Raw genomic sequence first — 18141 nt, 5'->3', positions numbered from 1 at the left:
GCTCCCCGCGGCACGGCCTGGGGGCCGGCGCCAGACAGCTGCCGGGAGCCTTCGCGGGCGCGGAGGGTGTCGGCGCGGCTGATCCCCTCCCCGGGCGCGCCGGCATCCCCCGCCGGCCCCAGGTCTGGGTACATTTGGCACCTTCCAAGGAGGAAAAGGAAGGAGGCTGGCAATCCGAGCGGGGCGCGAGGACTGTGTTCGGGCACCAGGTGAGACGCTTGGTTCAGCCGGTGGAGTTAGGACGCTTGCCGATCTGCCACTGAATGTGGCACCAGGGGCTGGCATTCGAGGTCACCACAAACGAGCGGAATGGCTTTCTCCCTGGGCTGACCCCGTAGCGTTTGAAACTTGGAAACGTGGTGCCCGCTTCCTGCCCCGGAGACCGCTTCCTGCCCCGGAGACGCCTCCCTGCACTGTGGGCACTAGTAGTCCTTGCTGTGGCAGAAGAAAATGTAGCGTCCGCGTAAAAGAGGAAAAGTGAGGCTGGCATTTTCCTTCTGCGCTGCCCTCCCTGTGGCCGTAAGTTGGTCTGCTTTTGATGAATGGCCCAGGGTGGAGGACAGTTACATTTCCTGTTGTGGATTTTCAGGAATCACTAAGGTTGCCATCTAGCCTGCAGTCATTTATTAGTTTTCAGATGACTGCAAGTAACATTTCAATTTAGCAGCCTGTACTGTCTGGTGCTTAGGAGCAGGTGCGGACAGACGGGGGTCTTGGAACTAACTGCGAGTGAAACATGGACGTTTCTGAAGTTGGAAGCCAGTCCCTCAGCAGGGCCCCAGGCGTGACCCTATTTAACTTCCTGGAACACACAGATTCAGAATTCTCTGGTTTCCCAACCTAATTTCTTTCTTTTTGTGTGTGTGGGAGGGTGGTCGGTAAGGGGAGAAGGGAAAAAATGGGTACCTAAAAAAGTACTGAAAAAACTTTTCTTAGATAGTTTCAGCAGATGACTTGTATTGGCGTCTCCCAGAGCAACCTTGGACCGTCTATTGCCTGATGTGACGAAGTCTGGAATTTCACTGAAATTAGTGAATGATTATAATTTATAACTTAGTCTGCTGTGTAAGAAGTTAGATTTTGGCCTCTCAGATCCGTAAGTTCTTCTCCGTTATGATTTGTAAGTGCTTCTTTACACTGAACATTTATATATTTCACCCTGGGTGAGTTGCATTTTTTTCCAGTCGATCTTCAAAAGTTAGAAATAATGTTCCACATATTTTAGACTTAGTTACCTGTAAAAATGTCAACATACTCGAAAGTAAGGGGTGGTAGTGAAACTGGAAGCAAATTATGGCAAACAAATGGTTGTCATAAAGTCTTGACAGTGTTATGAGCTATAGCCCTACTTTTCTCTTACCTCACCTCTTAAAATACTTTATTTAATATGCCAGAGCTAGTTAAAGATGTATAAACTCAGTGGTGGAAAATTTGAAACTTTGAAGGTTCAGTATTGCATGTATATTGATTTTTCTCATATTACCAAGGGCATTACATTTTTATTCTTAACATTGTCTGGTAAAAACTCTGTTGTTTTTAGAGCATTTTCACATAATTTCCTTTTGATAGTGCACAGACCACTGGATTCTATATTCAGTATCTGGGTCATGCTTCCCTTATCTGCCTTCTACTAAAATGAGCGCTTCAGGAAATTATTTCTACATTTAATAAACATGTGTAGAATATTTATTATGCACTCAGACACTTGCTAAGTAGTGTAGATCCCCTGAAAAATCAAAAAGCACATTTGCTCTGTACAGAGGATTCATTCTGCTTTGTGAGCTGACAACAAAAAATAGAGTAGTTATCTTTTGGGATCAGTTCTATGGAACTTAATAACTATGCAGGTAGGGCTGTTTCCAGGAACAAATGGTACACTGTATATGAAAAAACCATTTGGGTAAATTATAGCAACCACAAATGTGGAAGGCATTAACTTTCAAAATTCTATCAGATTATTATTCAAGTATAAAAAAAAGATGGAATCACAAGTGGATCAGATAATTGACTTTTTTGTATAGAATTTCTAGCAAGAAAAATTTTTAATTTTTCTAGAAGTGTATAAATAATGCTAAGAACTAAACCTAGGATAACTGCTATGTATAAAGTACTAGGGAAATGTGTAACAATGAAATATAATGTTAGTGAAATTTTTCTTTCTGGCAAAAGAAAAGTTGAGAGGTATCCATGGAGACCAAATATATGGGAATAACAGTGATTGGGCCAGCGTGGTTTTCCCTCTTTGTATCAGTAAAACATCTTTACAGGCCTCACTGTGTTTTGTCTGAGTTTTCTTGTGTCACACTGTTCAATTTAGTGCCTGTTACTACAGATGTGTACTTAAACAATTTCAGTATTTTGTGATACCATCTTTTTAAGGGACTTTCAGTTAACTTATTAACTACTGACCAAGTGTCTAACAATATATATGATAAATGTGAAAATATAGTGTGTATTTAGACTTACTATAAAATACTATATAAAATAAAATGCTATGAAATATCACCTATTCATAATAAAAGTAATTTCCATCTGTGTGGGATACCAAGTTCCTTCCCACACTGGGGTAGGAGGACAGGACTGCCTGCCTCTGTCTGCCCCACTTGTGCCCTGCTTTAGGCCTGAGTTGGATCACTGCTTGGTATAGAATGTCAGCTTTAAGGTGTAATCGGCCAAGTTGAATAGCTCTTATGGTGGGTGTGGCTGATAGTGAAAGAAGGGAGTGAGAATGTTTGGTTAGACTTTGATTTGTCCACAAAGAATGATAAATTAACCGTAGGAAACAGAATTAAACCTGAAACCAATCTATATTTAATAAAGTACCAAAGAAAACACACAGGAAACCAGTGCCCCATGGTGCTGATGGAGGCTGGGCATAAGGTTGTTCCGAGGACTCCTAGCCCTCTCCTGACTCAGAGTGAAGAGCAGGCTTGCGATCTTTAGCATTTTTACCTTTAGGGATTCCCTTAAAAATGACCCCACCCCCACGCCCATCCACTGCATCTTTTTGACAAGCTATTTCTTAAACAAATAGGTTATCTAACTAAAGCTTCCTAAGAAGCATTCATGGGACACTGTATATTATGTCTTTCAGTTAGAAAGAACTTGTGGTCTGCTTGAGAAAACTAGTATCATCAAGTCAAGCTAATCTTATTCTAGCAACTGTGAAGAACCTTGGTATGTTAGAGCAAAACAGAATTCACAGTAGATAAACACAATCCTTAAAACTTTCTGAGATACTGAAACCAGGAGGACCTTTCCCCAGAACCCCAAATTTTGTTGGGTATCCAGAGACCCCATGCAAACATTTTACATGAGGAATAACTACATAAATACAGTAGCACATGCAGTGAGTGTGGTCATGGAACCTAGACACCATGCTGTCATGCATTTATTAAATGTTTATTAGCAAGCAGCTGTGGACAAGGCTCTGTAGTAGTGGAAGGTACAAGAACTCAAAAGCATGGAGTCTACTTTTATTGCTTTGGTTAACTTTCTAGTCACTTCCCCCTTTGGGACCTTAGTGGCTCTGTGGCCCTGTCCTGTCATCCTTAGGTGATCAGAGGTATATGTGTTATGAGAATGGTTTAGGGAGAGAACTTACGGAAACCAATCAGGACCCTTCGAATTTGAGGCTGTTTGCAGCCCCTTCCTCTCCCCTCCACTCCTCCACCAAGCAAGCCACTTATTCCCTATTGTGTCAGGTTCCTGACATCTCCCTCAGGTGTGTGGGCTAGAGCAAGATGGAGAACCAGTGAGTGAGTCAGAGATCTCCCCCTAGGGCCAAATCTGTGATCTGTGGTTGGCTCTGAGACCAGGCTATCCAGGAAAGCAAGCAGATGGAACTTCTTTCCACCTTGCCACATTTTAACCAGTGCTTTGAATAGAGGAGCCTGTGGTTACTCTCTGTTGGCTCTGTTCATGTTGATCTTGCTGGGCATACAAAAATCGTACAAAAATTTATGCTGTCGATATAGTACTTGGAATTTTCTGTCTGTCTGCCTTTCTTTCTTTCTTTCTTTCTTTCTTTCTTTCTTTCTTTCTTTCTTTCTTTCTTTCTTTCTGGTACTGGAAATTGAACCTAGACCATGATACATGGCAGATAAGCACTCCTGCACTGAGCTATACTCCCTGCTCTGAGTTTTTCCTTATTTTATTTTTTTTTAATACAGGCTCTGGCTTTATAGTTCAGGCTGACCTTAACTCACCATGTAGCCCAGGCTGGCTTTGAACTGAGGTGATCCTTCTGCCTCAAACTCTCAAGTGTTGGAATTACAGATATTGACACCATGCTTAACGATTTCTTTTTTAGTATTTTATTTTTAAGAGGAGAGAAGGATTTTGTTTTATGGACCCCTCTCTTTGTTCAGAAAGGCTTAAGAGTTATGCATTTGCTGTTTTGCTTTGTTTGGGCTTATAGTCTCTTAGCAGCTTAGTATTTGGCTTCTGTAACAATAAAGAACTAGAGTCAAGAGAAGACTGTCTCCATGTGAGAAGAGAAGGCTCATGGTCTTTCTGATGATGGGCTCTAATCACTTTCATCTCAAGGGCAATTTAATTCAACAGAAATCTTAATTTAGAGTTTTGTATGCTAAAAGCCCATGCAGTTTTCATTAAACATTTTGAGAGTTAACTATATAACTTACTATATAATTTTCATAAATAATTTCTTTTCAAGCATCTTCAGCAATCTGTAGTGATCTGTAACAGCATTTGCTATTTGCACACTTGGTGTGATCAAAGGGAAATAAACTCTCATATTAATTTGTCTTTATCAAGTGTCAGGTTTTTGGAGGAACCAAGAAAGAACTTTATAGTTAAAAGACAGACATTGTCATGACCCCATGAGCTTAGAATCCTACTGGCATTCCCTTTTGGAGAGGATGATATTTTGAGTGAGCAGGAACTGCATACAAATTGCTTTATTTCAAATAATATCTAGCATGTTGTTTCTGAAAGAATTATTTTTCCTCCTTAACCTAGATTTATTGAAGAAGAAGAGTTACAGGGGTGAGAAGAAAGCGTCTTAACACCTTGATGTGGTGTTAGTGGAGTAGTAGAGTAAGCGTGAGAGGCATTTGGAAAGAGAAAGTTGGCAGATGAGGTAATTAACAAAAGAAAGGAAGGTACAGTGAAATAGCGGCTCTGGCATTCCTGAGAATAAGAGAGAAAAGAATCTGGCAAGTAGATTTTCTGTCTTTGCACAGGTATCTTTGAAACAGTTTTGGAGGTGAAGGGGGCAAGCTGGTAGTTAATGAAATATAACTCAGTGACCAGTTGACAGAGTGGTGGGTCCTGTGCTTTTTGATCTTGGGGTTACTTTGTGTCCTGGAATGTTGAAGTCTGATGGAAAAACTAAGTATCTAATTTTCGTGGTACGTTTATCAGACTATAAGAGGTACATATGGGGCCAGGAAAATAGAATGGACCAGTTCTCTGCTTTTCTAAAGAATAAATGGCACAAATTAAGATTGAACTTTGAATACTCTGCTGGGTACTGCCATTACAGTATTTGGAAACTTAGTACCCTGTGCTGCAGTTGGGATTATACAACAAAAGAAACGTTGTGGAATTTACCAATTGTTACATAGTTAAAGGCTTAAAAATGGTATACTCTCTTTTTCAATGTGCTGCTTTTAAGAATCTATTAGCTAGGAGTAACCATAGGTAACAGAAACATATTTAAGGATATTTATTGAATTAACTTTTGTTATGTGAAAGTTAAACAATCTGAAAACAGTCTTGGAAATAATCTGATTAATCAACAATAAGAACACATAGAAGTGAGTTATAGCACATTTGAATATAGGGGTGTGTGTGTGTGTGTGTGTGTGTGTGTGTGATGCTGGGGTTCAAATTCAGGGCTTTGAGCTTGCTAGGCGAGAGCCCTACCACTGTGCTGTACTCCCACCCTCAAGTTCATGTTTTTAAATTGCATTTAATAATGGGAGGTATTTGAAATATGTCAGTATTGGGCCAGGGAGATGGCTCAGTAGAATAAGTGCTTCCCTGGCAAGCGCAAGGGCCTGAGTTCCGGAAAAAAAAAAAAAAAAAAAAAAAAAAAAAAAAGAAATATATCAGTATAAATGTTGGGTGGGGTAAAGAGTATTAAATAGTGTCCCCAGTTTTATTCATATGGGAGCATTTGTGTATACAATATTGAAAAAATCTGTAAGAAAACATTTTGATATTGAATTGTAAGTCTTTGGCTTGTTTTGCTTCCTGAAAAGGTTTGTATTTTCCAAATTTAAAAAACAAGGATAGCTACTCTTGTAACCAGAAAATGTTCTCAGGACAGTGTTGAAGTACCCCTTTTGACCTCACCTCTCCTACACATACCATTAGGAAAAGCCAATTGGGTACTTTGAGGAAGGTGCTGGGCATAGCCTTCGCTGCTCTGGAGCTGTTTGTACTGCTGTGTCTACGTGCAGACTCTAGAATCAGGGCTTTTCTAACCAGCCAGTGCCAGCAGCCACCACTGTCTCCATACAGGTCTGGGTCATTGAAGTTGCTGAAACTGGTGGCTTTTTGGTGAGGTTGGCCCATGTTGATTTGCCAAGAAATTTGAAGAGTCTGGGATGTTATCCTGGGTCACAGTTTTAATATGTGGACTAAATGAACTAATAATGAGTGTGTGTATATTAATATGGGTAGAAAAAATACTATTGCAGAAATATAGAACACCTTAGCCAGAGAAAAGAATTTCTTCTTGATATTCACAACTAGGTCAGTGTTGATAGTGACTGTCACACTTACATCCTTTGGGGATGCTATGACAACTGGTAGAATATGGGTGTGTTTTTCACTCAGTAGACTGAGGCAGAGCAGTTATCTCTCTTCCTTCCCCGAGTTGTGAGGAAAACAAAAGCAAAAACAAAAAGCCTAAGAAAACCTAAACTTAAGCTCCTTTGAAGCCTCACTGAAAAGGATCCAGGGTTCTGATCTTAGTCTTTTTGGGTGTATGAATTTTATAATCAAGGGACTTCTCCAAGGTCTGGGCTTCATCCCTTTTGAAATAGTTAGGGAGACGGCAGTCTTCCTAGCACCTTGGGAAACTTCACCAAGAAATGTGGTCTAGGCTATAACTGGTTTGATGTTCTTCAGAAGATTAGAGATTTTATTAACTTTTTGGATGAGAGCAGTTACTTTAGACAAATGGCTACAGATCTAAGTCTCATGGTGTGTGAGGAATAAAATGTTTCTAATTGAGTTTTCCATCATTACATTGTATAACCTTCACTAATATCTTTGTACCTCAGCCATTCCCATGTTGCAGGAGTTCATTTTTCAGGAACCCTGAGATAACCAAGAAAGTTTTATTTTTCTCTGCATATCCACCTTTACAAGTACCCCTTTGGGGATGGCAGGAAAGACTGAGTCAGAGTGTGATTCATAATTTTTGTAATCAAAGAAGACTCCCAATGCCTAATTTTTACCTGAAAATAAAACAAAGCAACGAAAAACAAACAAGCAAAATCTATTTTGCTCCCTTTTTACATATGGAGATATTTTTAAATTATTATGAAACTAATGTTGGGTATAAGCAGTTTGAATTCATAGACTGAACCCCGAAGCATAGCCAAGGGGAGTGGGGAGAACTGATTGGGACAACAATACTGTCCAGTGCAATGCAAACCACATGTATATTTCTAATTTTCTAGCAGCTACATTGGAAAAGTAAAAGAAAGCTATGAAATTAGCTGGCTAGATAGCTAAGCGGACTAAAGTGCCTGCTTCGACAGTCGCAGTGACCGGGGTTCCTGTAGCCCCACTCCCAGGACATGCTGAGACAGCAACTGAGACTGGGTGTGGTGGCACGGCCCTGTACTCCCAGCACTTGGGAGGCTGAAAACAGGAGGATCGCTACGAGTCAGATCTGTGTAGTGAGACCCTGTATACCCTGTACTAAATACTTTAAAAAATCAAAATAAAAAGGATATGAAATCGATTTTAATAAGTTTTATGTAACCCACTATATCCAAATCATTCTACTATCCTCAATGTAAAAATGCTAGATATATTTTATAATGTTTGTCACCCAGAAAATGCCCAATGTCTTTTCTCCCACAATGTCTTAATCCAGCCCATTCACATTTCAAGTGCTAATAGACACAACTGGCTACTGCCTGCCATATTGGATGGTGCAGGATTGGGAAATGAAAATGTGAAGAAAAATATTAGGGGAAGGACTTTAAATATGGAATACAGTTTTAAATATAGGACAAAATCTACCAGGACTAAAGGAAAGCACAGCGGTTGTTTGAATAGTAACTGAATGAATCTCTCTCAGCCTCTCCCCACATAATCTTACCTGATCTTTTCAGCCTAAAACAATAAAATGCTCTGAATTCCTACAGATGTAGGGCACTGCATGTGCCATTTTGATAACCGTGAGCCATGCACATGTTGATGAAACTTTTCTGTGTCTGTTGTGACAACCATCTATTATTTGGAGTTCCATCTCTGTCACCTATGCAATAAATTATTGAGCTTAGATCAGGCTGTGTTTCATTGCTTTCCCCACCAGTACTTGGTACACCATAAGAACTAGACAAATATTTGTTGCTTTGATTTTTTCAGCTGGAATGTACAGGTTAGCTGGGAAGGCTTAATTCTAGCTCAAGAGGAAGGGCAGATCTGCTATGTTAGAGACCTAAAGAGAATCATTATTTTACTTCAGGATTTGCCACTTTGTATTAGGGTTTCAACACTCAGAAGGTGAGAAATGGTTTGACTTTTCTCCCCTGTACCCAGACTTTTAAAATATTCTTATTTTGGAGGGAAGTTAGAGAGAGGCGAACCATAAGAGGAAGTAAAAAGAATTGAGTTGTATTTATGTACATGCACCAACTCACCAAGGTTAATCGAATCAGTATTTACTGGGCACATGTACTAATAACAATTAACATTTAAATAAGAAACAAAACTACATTTTAATTCATTCCACTGACACTTCAGGCCCAGTGATGGCCCTTATATCTTCTCGTACATAAAAATAATCTGGAGTGGGACTGCCCAGGGCCTGCTGGACCCTCACTCCAGCCAGCTTCCAGGCCTGGTGTGTGAGTGGAGCTTCCTCTATCAGACAAAGTCCTGGTGTGGAACCCTGTGGCAGAACTCCTGCAGAGAGGCTAGGGGCAAGACCCACCCAGCTGATCCAGGAGCAGATCATCTTACCAGAGTGGCACAGTGGGTTCACTTCCAAGAGCTGCAGCAGGAAGAAGTGGAGCACAGCAGCCAGACCCAAGCCACACCCACCTGGATGAGTTTGAATGTGGTAGGTCCGAACCTGGTGCTAAGGTAATAACTCTAACAAAGCTCTACACCAAAGGTCAGAAGATAGTGCTATACAAAATGACAAAGAGAAGGAGTAAAATGCATTCTCAGACCCTGAGCCTTCCCAGAACAAATACAGGAGACAATAGCATAGAAGAAATTGGAAAGCACACACCTGAAATCTCTGAAATAGTAGCATCTGAAGTAAAGAAACAACTGCAGAAAAGTATAGAGGAAATTAGATTAGAAATAATTTCTGAAGTAAAAAAAGAAAAGATAACTATAATGAAAAAAGTACTAAGGGCTTCTAAGGAAGACACTGATAAAAAATAGAGAAGAATAGAAAAATGATGGAATCCTTGAATGAACAATATAGGAAAGAAATAGAATGCATGAAGCATATACAAAGTGATATAGAGGAAATTAAATTCTCAATCACAAGCTGGCAAAACAATTTGTATAAAAGTGAAAATAGACTTTCAGACCTTGAAGATGCCATTGCAGCTAATGAAAAGGTGAGAAAAGGCCTCTTAAAAACAACTAGGATGCAGGAAAAAAAGTAATTCAACATTTGCAAGATGATGCAAAGATGAACCATGGAAGAGTAATAGGCACCAATGAGAAAGGAGTCAATACAAATGATATAAAAAGAATATGGATGGAAGTAATAGCAGAAAACTTCCCAAACATGGGGAAACAATGTGACATTCAGGTGACTAAAGCATATGGAACTCTAAATACTATCAACCCAATTAAAACCACACCCAGACATATAATAATCAAGATCCAAGAAATTCAGCACAGGAAAAGTATACTAAAAGCTACTCGAGAAAAGAAACAGATCACATTTAAAGGTTAACCCATGAGCATGGAGCAAAATACTTCCAGTCAAATTCCAACCCAGACTGATAAACCCTGCAAAATTCTCTTTCAAGTTTAATGGAGAAGTTAAATATTTCCATGATAAAGAACAAGTAAAGAATTTTATGACAACAAAGCCAACCCTACACAGACTACTAAAAGATATTCTAGAGAGGGATCAAAACTCCATGAATGAGAATGGAAAAAATCGACTAAATAGGGCAAACAAACACAGGAGAAAAAGAGTTATACAACAGCAGTCTTTCAATTATTCTTTTGTATATAGCAGCAAAATATTTCCATCAGCATACTCTACAAACAGACTTTTCCTGCACCCTATGTGTCATGATTCTATCCAGGTCTACAGGGTGGATATCAAGGAAACAGCAGTAGCTCAGTCCCACAAGTGACACCTGGCCACCAGTAAGCGTCATGAACACTGTCCACATCCACCATATATTAGAACTTTGTGCGATATCCTATCCCTAAACTGTTAGAAGTGCTGGTCATATATTTGCCATGGCAGTATTTTTGTTATGTTTTATTCTTAGTAATTCTTTACTGTCATGAAACCTTTTTCTTAGTTGATATTTTTGTCTGTATTATCCTAATCAAAACTGTGTGAGTACTCTAAATTGATCACAGATTTGTACATATGATACACTACATTCTGGCCTCTTAGTTGGACTCACAATTTAATTTTAATTTTTGAATACTATTTTGAAATATTTAATTCAATTTTGAATTAATTAGTATTTAATTTTCTGAATATTGTTTAATTTTAATTTTAAGTTTTATTTTATAATTTATACTGTCTTTTACTTACTATCTACTTAAAAGACATAGTATGATTTTTTTCCCCTAGTATTAGAAACTTTCAAAAGTGTATTTTTATTTTCCATTGACTATATATTAATTCTTCCTTGTTTTTTACACACACACACACACACACACACACACACACACATGCATGAAAAAATATGTGTATAAGCTGACATAAGATTGATACTGTTTTGTGCAAATCTTCGGTGACCTTTTAAATGGGTTTACCTATTATAATTATATTTTACATAGTCCTGCATAACTACCATTTTGAGAACTCTTTATTCTTCATCCAGGACGTTCAGCAACTTCTCTAGCCTTCTGGATTATGGTCTTTGTTATTTTCTATATGCTACGTCTGGAGGTATTAGAAAACTTAGAGTTTGTATAACTGGAAAATATTTTACTTTTAGTTTTCAAAGATATGTTTGCTAAGTATAAAATTCAATGAGGACAGATTTTTTTTTTCAGTCCTTTGTATAAATAAGTCTAGTTTCTTACCCAATTGCTTTTTTTTTCTAATGTAGAATAAGATGCTATTTAATTTTGTTCTTTCACAGCTAATATTTTTTCTGTGTATATGCTTTCATGATTTGTTTCTTTATAATTAATTAATTAGTTTTGGAGAATTGCATTTTTGTGTATCTTGGCTTGATTTTATTCCTATTTCTTGAGCAAAAGGTTCATTTTTCTTGGAAATGTGGTGCTATACTTTTAACTAGAAATTTTAAATCTTTAAATATTTATTTTCTAGCCCCTTCTACTTTGAGAATTCTAATTATATAAGTTTCTTGCTTTTGACACAGAGTGAACTATTGTATGACTAATCTGTAAATTCATCTTAATGTTTATTGTAGACAATTCTTATTGTATTCATTTAAGTTTGTAAATAACTTTTACAATGTACAATCTATTAATCTCATGTTATATATTCATTTCAGTAATATTTTTCTAGAATTCATTGTTTACATCTTATATCTTTCACATTTCAATATTTGCCTACAATTTTTAATTTGCTATATATTATTGATTTTCAATAAAGTTAATAATGAGGTAAAAATTATTTATGTGGATGAACAGTGACATACATTTAAGAGCTGCTACTTTCTCCATTAAGTTCCTTATAAACAATAGGTTGTTAATGTTTTTTACAAACAGTTTCAGCACATAGCGTATGTGCATTCCAATTCTTTTGAAGTGTGGTATTTTACAGTTGCCTCCATTTGTTCTCTGTGACTATAATTGTTTGTTGAAGCAATAGACTTGTCCAGAGAGCCAAGGCAATTTATTTTTACTGAAGCCTACCTAAGAACTGCTTAGGTAGCTTTCCTCTGCAGGATTAAATGCGACCTTCACAGAATCATGTTAGCATGGCCAGCAGCTAGCAAAATAAAGACTAAACCAAGCCTTCAGCAGCAAAATTCCCAGCTGCTCAGTGGGTCAGAGCTTTTCTGATTACTTTCTTCCAATGAAAACATTGTAGATTAGTTTTAAGTGAATTCTAGTAGGGCTGGGGATTTGCAGCTGACAGAAGAACAAAAAATGCATAATCTCATTTAAAAATAATAATTCTAAATGCACATCCATATTGACTTTCTTGGAATGTTAGGAGTTTGCTCATATGGGGACATTTAACTGATAGACACTATTTAACAGACCTTTGAAGTTAAGGACCTTTAACTAGAAAGTGGGGGTGCTGATGTTAATCAAAAGGCTGTTGTCCAAAGAGGCCCTGTCTGGGAATTTGAGGTGTTCTAGTGCTCCCAGGGAGCCACAGCACTAACACCATTCCCTTCTTTCCATTGTAGAATGAAGGTGGAAACTTGGGATACTTGTAAGGGAAGCCCCAGTAGGGAATGCAGGTGAACTGCTCCTTCAACCTTTGGGTGTGTTCCTACCTGGGACTAATGTATTCAGGGTGAGTTGAAAATATGGGAGAGGATTTGCTCCTCTCACAGGTTGCTTTGATGCATCACGAACTCTTCTTTGCAGTTCTTGAATGTCAGGTTACAATATGGGAGATGGGGTAAAGAGGCTGCTCAGCAGAAACAACTGACTGTTTTGATTATCCAGTCATTTAATTAGTATTTATTCTGTGCTAACTGTATGTGGAGGGACGTATTAAAGGGAAGAGAAATGATCAACTTGGATTTGAGTTAGCTGGTTTGAGGATGTGGTTTCTAGTCCCGTAGGAGGTGAAATTGTCCAGATGGAAACAGCAAAAGCAGATAGGTAGACAAGGATGGTAACAGTTCCTGCAGGGATTATAGATTTTCTGCAAACCCCTCTCCTCACCTTGGTGGTGCTGGGATAGAACCAAGGGCTTTGTGCGGAGCAGTTGGGTGTTGTTTTTCTTTTCTTTGAGGTAGGGTCTAAATTGGGTTGAACCCTAAGCTGGGCTGAACTTGTGATCCTCCTGACTCAGTCTCTGAGTGCTGTTTCTCTTCTCCTTATCAGGTTGTCTTAGATTGTAGAAGCCACAGTGATTAAAGTGATGGATTCTTGGGTGAGGAGACACATTGTACTTTTTTGAAAAACCCAGATTCTGGGTAGATTATAAGGTAGGCATGAAACAATACATTGTTTGTTGTTATTGGCTGTTATTGGTGATGTTTGCCCATGGTTCTTACATGATCAGGTTGGTTTGTCTGCAGAACCCTTGTTTGGTGTCTTGTCCTTCAGGAAAATGGATGTGGCAAGCCGTGATAGTTATCACCACTCCTTCCTTCTCTTCTCTCAACATTGATGCCTTTCTCTCAGGCTAGATGCTTGACTAACCCTTCAGTTTAATAAATACAGTATTCCTGCCCTCCCTGCAGGTTTGTACTAGGAGAAGCTAGCTTTCTATGTGATTAGTAGTGGCTTTCTTCTCATGTGACTTGAGAGAACATCACCGTGAAGGTGAAATGGATCCTTTGTTAATTTAAAAAGTACATTAGCATTCTTGTGTGTGTGTAACTCTGTGTGTGACTGTGTAGCTACAGTGAATACAGTGGCACCTCAGTTCACAAACTTTATTTGCACCCAGAATGCCGGGAAGAATTAAGATCGTGAACTGAGGTTACTGTACTTCATATCACCTGACTTAAGGCACAATTACTACCCACAAGATGACTGAAGAAACAGTAGAGGCAGCAAACTCATAAAATTTACTGTTCTCAACATCTTTAAGGGTGTAGTTCAGTGGTGTTAAGTATGTTTATGTTAAAAAAATTTTTGTTAGTGTTTATATTCCTTGTGTGGAGCTGGTACGCATTGCATCTTAACTTCTTTTTTCATCCCCACTCCCTCCCCTCCTTGCCCCTTCCTTCTCTTGATCCCCTTTCCATTGGAGAAAGATCATTTGTACAAAAACGATGCACCTGAACTGTGTTTACACTGTCTTGCAGCCATTGCCACTAGACTGAACTTTATCATCTCAACCAGAAAGTCTGTTCATGCTAAACAATAACTGTTCACCTCAATCTCAGGTGACCATTCTTCTCTCTGCCTCAATGAATCTGACTGTTGTAAATAGATCATATACTTATTTATTTACAGTATTTGTGTGTTTTGTAATGCTAGGGATTGAACCTAGGGCTTTCACACTGAGCTACATACCCAGCCTTCATTTATTTATTTAGTTAGTTTATTTTTATTTTGAGACATGTTATCCCTAAGTTGCTAAGTAGACCAGGCTGGTCTTGAACTTGTAGTTCTCCTGCTTCCTTGTTTGAGAGTGCTGGGATTATTATAGGTGTATGTCCTTTTAAGATTGAATAATTGTTCTACAATTTGTTAATCCATTTATCTATTGCTATATACTACGGTTGTTATTGCCTTCTGGCTATTGTGAGTAAAGTGGCTGTGAATGTTAGTATAAAAATATCTCAAGTCTGGTCCCTGGTTTCAGTTCTTTCAAGCCACTGGAATTTTTGTGTCATATGGTAATTCTGTGTTTAAATTTGTTGGTGGTGGTGTTTTGTTTTGTTGAGATAGGATCTTGCTGTGCAGTGCAGGCTGGCCTTGAACTCACTGTGTATCTCAACTTGGCCTCAAACTTAGAGCCATCGTCTTGCCCCAGTGTCTGATGCTGGAATTACAAGCATGCACCACCATGCCCAGCTTGTGTTGAACATTTTGAAGAACCACTAAACTGTTTTTCCATAGTGGTTAGGCCATTTGTTTGAAATTCCTATTAGCAATGAACCAGGTTTCCAGTTTCTCTACATCTTTATAAACATTTGTTATTTTCTGTTTTGTTCTTTGGTTAAGAACCATCCTTATGGTTATAAAGGATATCTTAGTATGGTTTTGATTTACATTTCCATAATAATGAGTGACAGAACATCCTTTTATGGGGGAAATATATGTCCAAATTCTTTGTCTGTTTTTCAGTTGTTTGCCTGTAGGTTCTTGAGTTGTATCCAGTCCTCTGTGTGTGTGTGTGTGTGTGTGTGTGTGTGTGTGTGTTTTCCAAAATGAGATAATAATACGATCTGAGGGGCCAAGATTCTCCCTCGTTACCATATGTATAGCATACAACATGAAACCATTTTCAAAATTTTGAAATGCTGTAAAGCTGATAAAACACACTTTGGGAATCGGGTAATGCCAGAATGAGGTGAATCAGAGGGCCCTGGTAGATGGAAAATCAGATAAGAGTACCCAGGTTCTCATAAATGCTAGAATTGGAAACTTCCTTAGTGATTGCCTTGCTGAAATCAAGTAACTTCCTTAGTCTGCAGTGGCCAGATTAAGTACTGAGGGAGTTTTGCTGAACTGTGTAGGAATTTCTTTTTTTCTGTTTTGAATCCTAAAATTTCTAAGGAGAGGAAATCCTGAATGTGGAGGTGAATTAATTGTATCGGTTCCTGGCAGGGTAATCACTTAACTTGGGGAGAAAGAACCCCAGGTTCAGCACGTCTGTGGTATGTCAGGGTAGAGGTGGGTCAGAGCAACCCCAAAACACCAACTAGGAGCTTAAGAATTTAAATATAATCTGCACAAAAATGGTTCATACTACTACTTGAGTGGATGGGAAAAATTTTTTTGTAATTAAATCCAGTAAGTAGAATGAATAAAAACATCTATGTGTATGTTGTGAATAAGATGAGGGGCTTTCTTTTGTTCTGATAAGAGCTGTACTGTGTGAAGAAATTGAATGAAGTGTTAGCTGCTGAGTTGTTGGCTTACTTTTATGTGTTGCCCAAGTTTTTTTTTTATTTCTATCTGTCCTTCTCAAAAGCTTAGCCCCTATGGAATAATATAGACTTGCATGGAAACAAATTGTGATAAAGATTGAATTCTAGCTAATTGAGAAGATATATAATATCTGTGACTGACAGAGGACACAATAGTGGGGCCGGTGAGACAGCTCAGCGGTGTAAAGCGCCTGCTTAGGCAAGCTTTGGCAAAGTGCAGGGACCACAGTTCCATTCTGTGCACTACATGCGCGCAAGCCCCACCCCCAGGGAGGGCTGAGCCTGCCACACACACAGCAAAAAAAAAAAAAAAAAAAAGTAGTAATAGGAATTATGAAGTTTTATTATTTCCTTGTTGGAAATAAAATTGTTGTCAAAGATGGGACAACAATTTTAAAATCTTAAAACTAGCTGAGAGTACTGAAGAAACAAACATGATAGTGATTACATTGAAGTGAACTCTTTTTTTGCAAACAAGTACTTTAAATAAAACTCAAAGGTATTAGTTCCTTTAACAGATGTTTTTGAACAGCTGTGTGCAAAGCACTGTGCTGTAAAGATGTAAAGTTGAAAATTTCCCACCCATGTTCTCAAAGACTTTGTAGTTTAATGAGACAAACAGGTAACAGCCAACTATAGCTACACACACACACAAAAAAAAAAGAGATACAGGCTTCACAGAAGCACAGCAAGCGAGAGGCCAAGGGAGAAAAGAGGATAGAGCTGTCTCCTGGACCAGAAAAAGGGAGCTTCTCTTCCCCACCTGCTTCTGGAAGAAGAGAGGCAATGTCACTTGGTGGCAAATGGGCAAGCAATGTATTTATGGTTGAAAGAGCATTAAGAACAGTCAGGAAGAGTTGACAAGCTCTTTCTGCTCCTGGTGACTGGAGCATCATGGGTAAAGTGTTAGAGCCAGTCCCTGGCAGCCACATATCTGATTCAGGCCATGAGTTCCTATGTGTCCCAGCAAGGAGAGGTTTTGTTCTGGGAATAGAGCAAGGTGTTTGTTGGGATGACTGCTGAGAATTTGTAACAGTTTCCTCCTTTGCATTTCAGAAAAGGATGGATGATGGCAGTTGAGTGTGTCATAGCTATGCACCTGGGGAGCGTAAGAGGGTTGTGTGTATTTGTAGCCTGTAGATTGAGAAAATGTGGACAGTGCTTTTAATAATAACAGGTACTGTCTTTCAAGCCAGCTTTTCTTTCCCTTTCCCTTTCTCCTTCCCTTTTCCTTTCCTGTCCCTTGCCTTCCCTTGTCTTGCCTTGCCTTGTCTTCCCTTCCCTTCCCTTGCCTTCCCTTCCCCTTCCCCTTCCCTTCTTTCATTTTCTCCTTTTCCTTTCCTTCCTACTGGGGTAGAACCCAGGGCTTTGCACATGCTGAGCAAGTGCTCTACCATGAGCAGTATCACCAGCCTTGTTTTCATGTTTTTTGGAGGAAGTGATAGGTACTAAACTACATTTTTAGATGCACAGTATTTGTTTTTGACTTAGTTTATAAAAAGAGAATGAGTGATTATAAACAGGTTTAAAATGCCCAGGAGGAGATAAAGACAGTTTTCTCTGATTTGTATAAAAAAAACTCAACTTAGCCAAGAGAAACCAGAACAGAAGTGTTGCACGGACTTCTCTTGGTGGGGAGTTGGTCTTCCTGAGATTGTTAGAGCCGCACTGTAGCAGGCCATGAAGGGCCAGGTGAACGCCTTGAGGTCTAGTCTGCACAGGAGACTGGAGCAGTCCTCTAGGAGGCTTTCTGTCTGCCTCCTACAGTCTGACTGAGGTGAAACTGGAACTGCCTTTGGGTGTGGGGCTGTAAGAGCTGAGGTTGGCTGACTGCAAGGAGAGTACTGATGGATATTTGCTGGACTCCTGCCTATAAAATTAAGCTTTGAAAGTCTTATTAAAGGCCCTAGGTATTTCTGGGATTTATTTCAGGGATAGCACATTCTGTTTGATAAATAACTGCCGTTTTGAAAGGGTGAATTTTACAGTGGAATGAATC

At 39.0% G+C, this 18141-nt stretch overlaps 1 protein-coding gene across 3 annotated transcripts in view; it reads left to right on the top strand.

Annotated features, from left to right (window-relative positions):
- Irf2 (interferon regulatory factor 2) overlaps positions 1-18141 on the top strand; it is a 95764-nt gene that overhangs the window by 1454 nt on the left and 76169 nt on the right. Inside the window, exon 1 of one of the 3 annotated variants that reach the window (XM_023699637.1) lies at positions 12-209. The exons of 1 other annotated variant lie outside the window; for it this stretch is intronic. The gene's annotated coding sequence lies outside the window, so the exon portion shown is untranslated. Of the gene's footprint in view, positions 1-11; positions 210-247; positions 520-18141 lie in introns of those variants that run through there. One more of the 3 variants, XM_023699638.1, reaches the window with a different exon arrangement.

Source organism: Octodon degus, unplaced genomic scaffold (genome assembly GCF_000260255.1).
Source record: "Octodon degus isolate 3935 unplaced genomic scaffold, OctDeg1.0 scaffold00114, whole genome shotgun sequence".
Taxonomy (NCBI): domain Eukaryota; kingdom Metazoa; phylum Chordata; class Mammalia; order Rodentia; family Octodontidae; genus Octodon; species Octodon degus.
Note: the sequence above shows the minus strand (reverse complement) of the source record. Positions and strands in the feature narration are given on the sequence as shown.